Below are 7,680 nucleotides of genomic sequence, written 5' to 3' on the forward strand. Positions count from 1 at the left end.
GGGTGCCGCTTCCTCTGGAGAGGGATGCTTGCCCACTTGCATTATTATTTTTCTTTACCTGTGTCTACATATCTTGGAATCTGCTCTTTCCTCGTCAACTGAAAAAAAAAAAAAAAAAAAAAAAAAAGCCAAAAGAACACAAAAGACTATTGTGAAAACATAGAATGTACCTATAAATATACCTTCACAGCACATTAGATATTTGATTTTTAGGGATTCTACCTCTGTCTGTTCAAAGGAGATGTACAGGTTTTACATAATTGCACCGAGTCTGCATTTGAACTCGTGTTTCCACTCACATGATAGCTTTTATCCGTGTTCCTTCTCTTCACAGTTATTAAAGGGCGATGTAACATCCTGTCAAATTGATGTACCGGTTATTGAGCCTTTTTTGCATTTTTGCAAAAGAAAGAAAATCCCATTGATGATGTTCTAGGATGAGATGGGCACATGTTTTCTGTGAAGAGCCAGTGAGTAAATATTTTCTGCTTTGTGGGCCTTTTGGCCTCTGCTCCAAGTATTCATCTCTGCTGTTGTTGTAGGAAAGCAACTGCAGGCCATGTGTAAATGAAAGGAGGAGGCTGTTCCAATAAGACTTTATTTAGAGGGACCAGCAGTTAGCGTAATGGCTATGTCGCTGGACTCCCATGTAGTCGACTGCAGTTCGAGTCTTGGATCCAGTGGCTTAAACTCATGCCAGGCATATGTGTGTGCATGCCCAAGGTCCCAAGAGAAGAATGGAGGAGAAGGGATTGCAATATGGCCATCCCCCCTGGGGGTGATTTCTCACTTTTTGTCTCTCTCTGTCTTTCTGGCGAGCGCATGTGTCCTATAGCAAAAACCTCTCAAATAAAAAAGAGAGAGAGAGAAAGAGAGAGAGAGAGAGAGAGAGAGAGAGAGAGAAAGAGTAAAGAAAAGAAAAAGAAAAACAAAACAAAGCAAAAACTTTATTTAAAAAACCAGGCAGCAGCTGGATTTGGCTTGGGGACTATAATTTGCTGACCCCTATTCTAGGAGACTACAGAAAAGATTTGTGCCCATGGTACTATGATCAGGCACTCATTGTAATGGAAAAGGCTTGGGTGCACACAGTCCAGGATTTAGCTCCCTATTAAAGAACTTGGGCAAATGATTGAATTCCACTGACTCTTTTTTTTTTTTAAGGTTAGTTCATTTCTTTTATTAACTCATAAACAATTACTTGTCTTCTGGTTTGTTGAAACAGTAAGTCAGACTACATTTGCCACAATAATGTCTGTCAATGGCTGGCCATAAAATCCCCAGCATCACAGTCCAGGATTTAGCTCCCTATTAAAGAACTTGGGCAAATGATTGAATTCCACTGACTCTTTTTTTTTTTTAAGGTTAGTTCATTTCTTTTATTAACTCATAAACAATTACTTGTCTTCTGGTTTGTTGAAACAGTAAGTCAGACTACATTTGCCACAATAATGTCTGTCAATGGCTGGCCATAAAATCCCCAGCATCACATTCATCTGAAGGGCACTCCCGATGAAGGCAGCTAATTTTGCCATTTTCATCCACCTTATAGTATTTCAGGACAGCCAGCTTAACCTTTCTCTTATGCTTATTCTTCTTGAGAGTGGTGTAAGACTTCTTTCTTAGCACCACCACGAAGTCTTCATACAAGATGAAGTGTGGACTCCTTTTGGATGTTGTAGTCAGACAAAGCACGCCCATCTTCCAACTGTTTGCCAGCAAAAATCAGTCTTTGCTGATCAGGAGGAATTCCTTCCTTACTCTGGATTTTGGTTTTTACATTTTCTATTGTACCTGACGGTTCAGTCTCTAGGGTGATGGTCTTCCCTGAGAGGGTTTTACGAAAATCTGCATCTTGGTGGCAGTCCCACCACAGATGGTGAATTGGAAAGCTCCTCTGACTCTTAATGATTTCATCAGGAGCTGGTGCTGGCAGGTGGTGTGGTGGTTAAGTTGCTGGACTCCCACATGGCCAACCATGGTTCAAGTCCTGGACCTGGTGGCTTGCTCTCATTGTCTCTGTCTGCCTCTCTCTGGTGAGTGCATGTGTAGTATAGCAAACAAATTAATAATAAGAAGAAATAAAATGAAATAAATAATAATTAAAAAAGAAGATCTCATCAGGAACTGGAAATTAGCATGAGGGGTAAATGTATGGTGCTTTTCTCAGTTCCTAGAAGGTAATGGGACTGGTGAAATAGTTATTTGCTCCTTTTCTCCTTTTCCTCACTCCTCCTTAGCTTAATTTACAAAGTATCAAAAGATATTTTGCTATTTTTGTAGGACTTGGTATGCACTGCCTAATTGCTTTTCAGAACTTCTTGCAACATTGTATTGTTACCAGTGCTAGTACCTGACTTATCTAGTGCCAGCACTTGGAAAATTCATTTTAAGTGTTTCTTGGTTAATTTAGTTATATAATGGTGCATGTGGTGATTATCAGTTAAGTATATAATTTGTATTTCTCCAACCATGAGGGAAGGAAGATACACTTTTTTCCCCCAAAATATTTGCACATGGCCACTTTCGTGTCTTCTCTACAGCAGGGCTGGTCACTCTTTCTGTAAATAAAATTGTATTGGCACACAGCTGCACTCATTCATTTGATATTATCTATGACTGTCCCATGCTACAATGGCAGGACCGAGTAGCTGTAGCAGAGACCAGAGGAGCCTAGAATACATACTGTTTTGCTCTTTGTAGAGAGCGCTGCTGACCGCTGTTCTAGAGTAAATTGGTGGTGCCCATTCTTCGTCCAGCGGGTGACTGGCTCCTTAATCTTAGATATCACAGACCCGTGCAGTTGGCCTGGCCCCCGCTGTCTCTGAGGGGAGCCTGTCTCTTCCAGTGTGTGGTGGTAGACAGTCTGCCCTTTTGTCCTGGCCCAGCTGTGCCACTTTCCCCACAATACTGGGAGCCAGCGCCCTGACTTTTTTTTTTATTGTATTATTGTTATTATTAATATTTATACCCTCGATTGCTATACATCATTTGGCTTGCAAAGAGAATTTACCCAACATGAAATACACCTCAGACCATTCCATTTGAGAATATTATACACAGTGCTCTGACTTAAAAAATATATGTATATATGTATTCTTAGAGAGAGAGAAAGAGAGAGACAGCACCTCTCACAGTCCCAGGGCTACAATCCACCCCCAGCCTCAACCAAACCAGATCATGGGCACCTGCATGTCCTCTCTGATCTGGGAGGTCTCTGGATGTGAGCCAGGACCCTTCCAAAGAGGTCAGCCTCTCAGAGTGCCACGTTCGCCACTGTGCCACTTTCCAGCCCAGCACCCTGACTTTGAGAAGAACGACTGTCTGTCTGTCCTGTGTATGTTAATACTTCGAATTCTTGAGTAGAGGAATCCACTGCTTTGCTCTGCTCATTCCATGCATGAGCAGCTGCCGTTTCCTGGCCCGTTCAGGCTTTCTCCACGTAAGGCACTCACTGGGGCAACTACAGTCTTCAATAAGCAAGTTCCCACTGTTAGTGGGGGGAATCTTCATTAAGGCTCCGTCTTTGTCTTGTCCCCCAGAAGGCTCACAATCCAGGGGAGGGGCATGTAGGTAGCCATGTAGGATTCTCCGTAATCTTTTCCATGATAGGGATTATACCGGGGTGTGGCGTGGCTGGGGGGCTGTGGAGCACTGTGTCTAGAGCAGTTATTGTGTCCTAGCAGAACTGAGCAGAAAGGTTTCTCAGAGCAGTTCATATCAGCTGGTCATCAAGGGTGGGGTTTTCCTTGGTGGTATTTTGTGGAGGGAGCCCATTTTCTCTGCTGAAGTTGAGCCATTCAAAGGGTTAGTTAACCTGGTCTTGTGGAGGTTGGAAGGCAGGAAGTTTGGGGTAAAGAATTGGGTCTGTTGCCTGTGAGCTGTTCATTGGGCAAGTGATCAGTGGCTCCAAGCCTTGGTCCCTTGTTCGTTAGGGCAGGGCAGCACACCCACTGTGTAGGTAGATGTGAAAGTTAAATGACATCTCAGAAGGGCAGGTCAGCGGCAGAGCAGGCCTCCTGTATTGAGCTTGGCTTGTGCAGAGTGGGCAGCTGGGATTTCCAGCCTCTTGAAAAATCAGGTGGGACCGTTGCTGGTTTTGCCATGAGGTGCAGTCATCTGGAGCTGAGTAGCAGCTGCCGTCCGCAGCAGGCACCTGTCCCGCTCACAGTCTCTGCTTTGCCTGCTTTCTGCCTTCCCAGACCACCTTGCTCATTTCCACTCTGCCTGACCCTGTGCCATCGGAGGGGTCCGATCTCGTTCTTAGACATTCTCCTGACGTTTACTTCTGCCCCTCCTCCTCACTGCTTTCTTTCCATTCCTTTATGTGGAATGATGGTGGACTGGGGAGGGGACAGGGTGGAAACTGGACAACAGCAACGACACTGAACTCGTCTTTGGACCAGTAGTGCCCAGTGTTGCCAATGCCTGCAAGTGTCACCGAGTGTGACTCCTGGCACCAGTTGATGATGTTCCTGTCCCTTGCAAGGCTGTTTGTGTCATCTTGATTGAGAGGGTGAGGGAATATGGGGACATGACTCTGATGTGGGCCTGCTCTGCAGCCTGCTGGGAACTCTACCATGTTGCTGGCTAACTGCAGGGTGGCTGTCCAGTCTGGAAACACAGACACTATTGTTTGATTTTAGCCTCTGTCCCCTTGCTTTGTTATTCTGCTAGGGCAGTGGTCCGTTAAATTCAGCCTGCGGCCTGTTCATTAACACATTGTCCGTATCTCATCGTCCGTGGCTGGCTGTGGGTGCTTTCACACTGCAGCAGCAGGGCCGAGTAGAAAAGCCTAAAATATTGACTGTTTGACTCTTTATGGGAAGAGTTCACTGACTCCCACTCCAGGGTATGCTAGCGGTACAGGTTTGCTCAGTGAGGACTGGAAACACAACTACTAGGACAACCACCTCAGTCGCACATTCAGGCCTTGGCAGAAGTGCTGCGTTAATTGCAGTTTTGCAGAGGGAAAGGGAAGGGAGAAAGCACCCCTCCCCCCATGGGAAATGGTCATGCCACACTGATTGAATCACATGATATCATTGTGTGTATCCTGTAATGTCTGTAAGTCATTGATTGTGTATTTATCTCTGCTTCCAGATGTTCAGACCACTCTGTAGATATTTCAGTGCAGCGTCAGGAGGTCAGAGCAAAAGAGCCTGGGACCTTAACTGGGAGTAGTAGTCAGGGTAAGGATGGCTGTCACAGAGGGACAGAGGTGATTGTCACAGAGCTGATAACTCTTGTGAGGGAAGAGCCATGGGTTGCAGCTGGAGAGGCATGGGTAAGCATGGTTTGTATTATTGGGTCATTGGAAAAGTCATGACGTATTTTTCTGTGCAAAAATGCATCATGACTTTTCCAGCGACCCAATAAATTTGGAGTATATGGGCTAGCATGTGGTGTGGAGGTTAAGGAATCTCGATCCCACGTGACTGACTTTGCCATTTGAGTCCCTAGCCTGGTGGCTTGAAAAACACTTCCAGACACATGTGTGCGTGCCCGAAATCCTGAGAGGAGAATGGAGGAGAAGGAATTGAGGTGTGACCATCCCCCTTGGGGGGTGATTTCTCACTTTCCATATCCCTCTCTCTTGGCAGCTCATGGGCCCTATTAAAAAAAATTGGGGAATATATTATAGCATCCTTGTATGCTGTTGACATTGTCTAAGTGAGAAGGAAAATTGATGATGCTTGATGATGTAGGAAAAAGAGGGACAATTACTGGAGCATGTTTCTTCTATTTTCCAATTTTTGCTAAGTTCTATTTCATTTCACCCTTGTTTCATTCATTTTTTAAATTTAACTTTTATTTTATTTATTTATTCATTTTTTTAACTTGACCACAGAGAGACAGAGTGAGAGGGAGAGAAAGTGAGAGAGCAAGGCACCAGGTCCAGGACATGAACCACAGTTGACCATGTGGGAGTCTAGCACCCTTAACCACCACGCCACCTGTTGGCCCCTTCACTCATTTTTTAAAGGGGGTTGTTTTTTTTTTTTTTTTTTTTTTTTTTTTTGCTATAGGACATGTGCACCCTCTGCAGAGACAGAGAGAGACAGACAGAAAGTGAGAAATCACCTCCCAGGAAGGATGGCCATGTCACAATCCCTTCTCCTCCATTCTCACCTCAGGATTTGGGGCACATATGCACATATGCTCGGCGTGAGTTTTAAGCCACTGGGTCCAGGACTCAAACCATAGTCGACTACTTGGAAGTCCAGTGATGTAACCATTATGCCATCTGCTGGTCCCTGTTTTACTAATTTTTAATTTCTCTTTGGGACATTTTTTTTTTTGTCTTTGCCAAAGGGCACGTGCACTTGCCAGAGACAGAACAAAGGGAAAGGGAAAGGAGAAAGCACCCCCCCCCCATGGAAATGGTCATGCCACAATCCCTTCTCTTCCATCTCACCCTCCTTTCGGAATTTTTTGGCACATCTGCCCACAAGCCCAGTGTGTTTCTCAAGTTGCCAGGTCTGGGACTTGAAATCCGTAGGCAGCTTTATGGGATCCAGCTGCTTTAACCACCAGGTCACAGAGTTGGCCTGGGCATGGTTTATAATTTACATAAAATATTGGGTCATCAGAAAAGTCAAGGTGTAATTTTCTATGTCTTTCTATGCAAAAATGCACTGTGATTTTCCAAAGACCCACTCTATTGGTATAACAATAGATGTGTAAAATAATCAATATACACATTTTAGAAGTATCTTTCCAAAATCCTTGTTTCTGTTTGGGTAATTATTTTCAGAAAAGTTGGGAGAACGTGACCCTACCAAGAATGATTTGCTTTCATGGTCCATCCTGTAGCAGGCACAATTCACTATCAGTTTTATCAGTTACTACATGTCATGAACTTCACTCCCAAATATCATCCAGTCTGAAGAGGGCAGTACCACATACACGTGGGTTTAATCTAATTAGGAGACCAGCCAGTTCCAAGGACTGACAGCCAACCCACCACTGCACGCCCAGGCCCGTTACTCGTGTGCTCCGGAGAGCAGGTAGTTGGCCAGAGATGGCATGTAGGTCGAGCCCTAGCAAGTGGATTTCAGGGAAGCAGGTGTTGCCAAGGTTGTTCAGTCACACACCGGTGTGGAAAGCATACTTCTGCATCAAGAATAGTTGCTCCACGGAGCAGAGCACTATCTGTGACTGGGACTTTGTCACTGTAGCTTTCTTACATGTGCTTGCTGCCTTGTCTCATGGCCTGTGGTTCTTCTCCACCCTTGTGGCAACTGACTTCCTCATTTTGGGGTTCAGCATCACATTTTTGCTCTTTAAGGAATCCAGCTGGTTGGAGAAATTTGCTGCCTGGCTTGAATGTGATTTTCTGAAGAAGAATCTTCTTAGAAGAGGAGCGAGAAGTTTCATGTTCCCCATCATCCACTGAGTCTTTGCAGCTAGGTTTTGGGGCTTCCTTCAGCTTGTCGACTCTGGGCAAGGCACACTGTGAGGATGTCTGAGCTTGGGCCTGCTGCTTCCTTCTACAGAGTGGAATCAGGCTTTTAGGGGACGGACCAGGTCTGACTAGACGGGTGCTTTGGGCCTTGGAATTTGAGTGCTCCTGGACTCTGGCCTGTTAAATTACTAATGCTGCCAAGCGTATTGTCCAGAATGGGTGTCAGAATACCAGCCTCATTGTTGGCCTGCTGTAGGCCAGTGCAGTGCTGG

At 45.1% G+C, this 7,680-nt stretch overlaps 1 pseudogene; it reads right to left on the bottom strand.

The window, feature by feature from the left end:
* Window positions 1–1,179: 1,179 nt before the first annotated feature.
* LOC106734679 (ubiquitin-40S ribosomal protein S27a pseudogene) lies at window positions 1,180–4,582 on the bottom strand (annotated as a pseudogene).
* Window positions 4,583–7,680: the final 3,098 nt, after the last annotated feature.

This window comes from Tupaia chinensis, unplaced genomic scaffold (assembly GCF_000334495.1).
Source record: "Tupaia chinensis unplaced genomic scaffold, TupChi_1.0 Scaffold000182_1, whole genome shotgun sequence".
Lineage (NCBI taxonomy): Eukaryota > Metazoa > Chordata > Mammalia > Scandentia > Tupaiidae > Tupaia > Tupaia belangeri.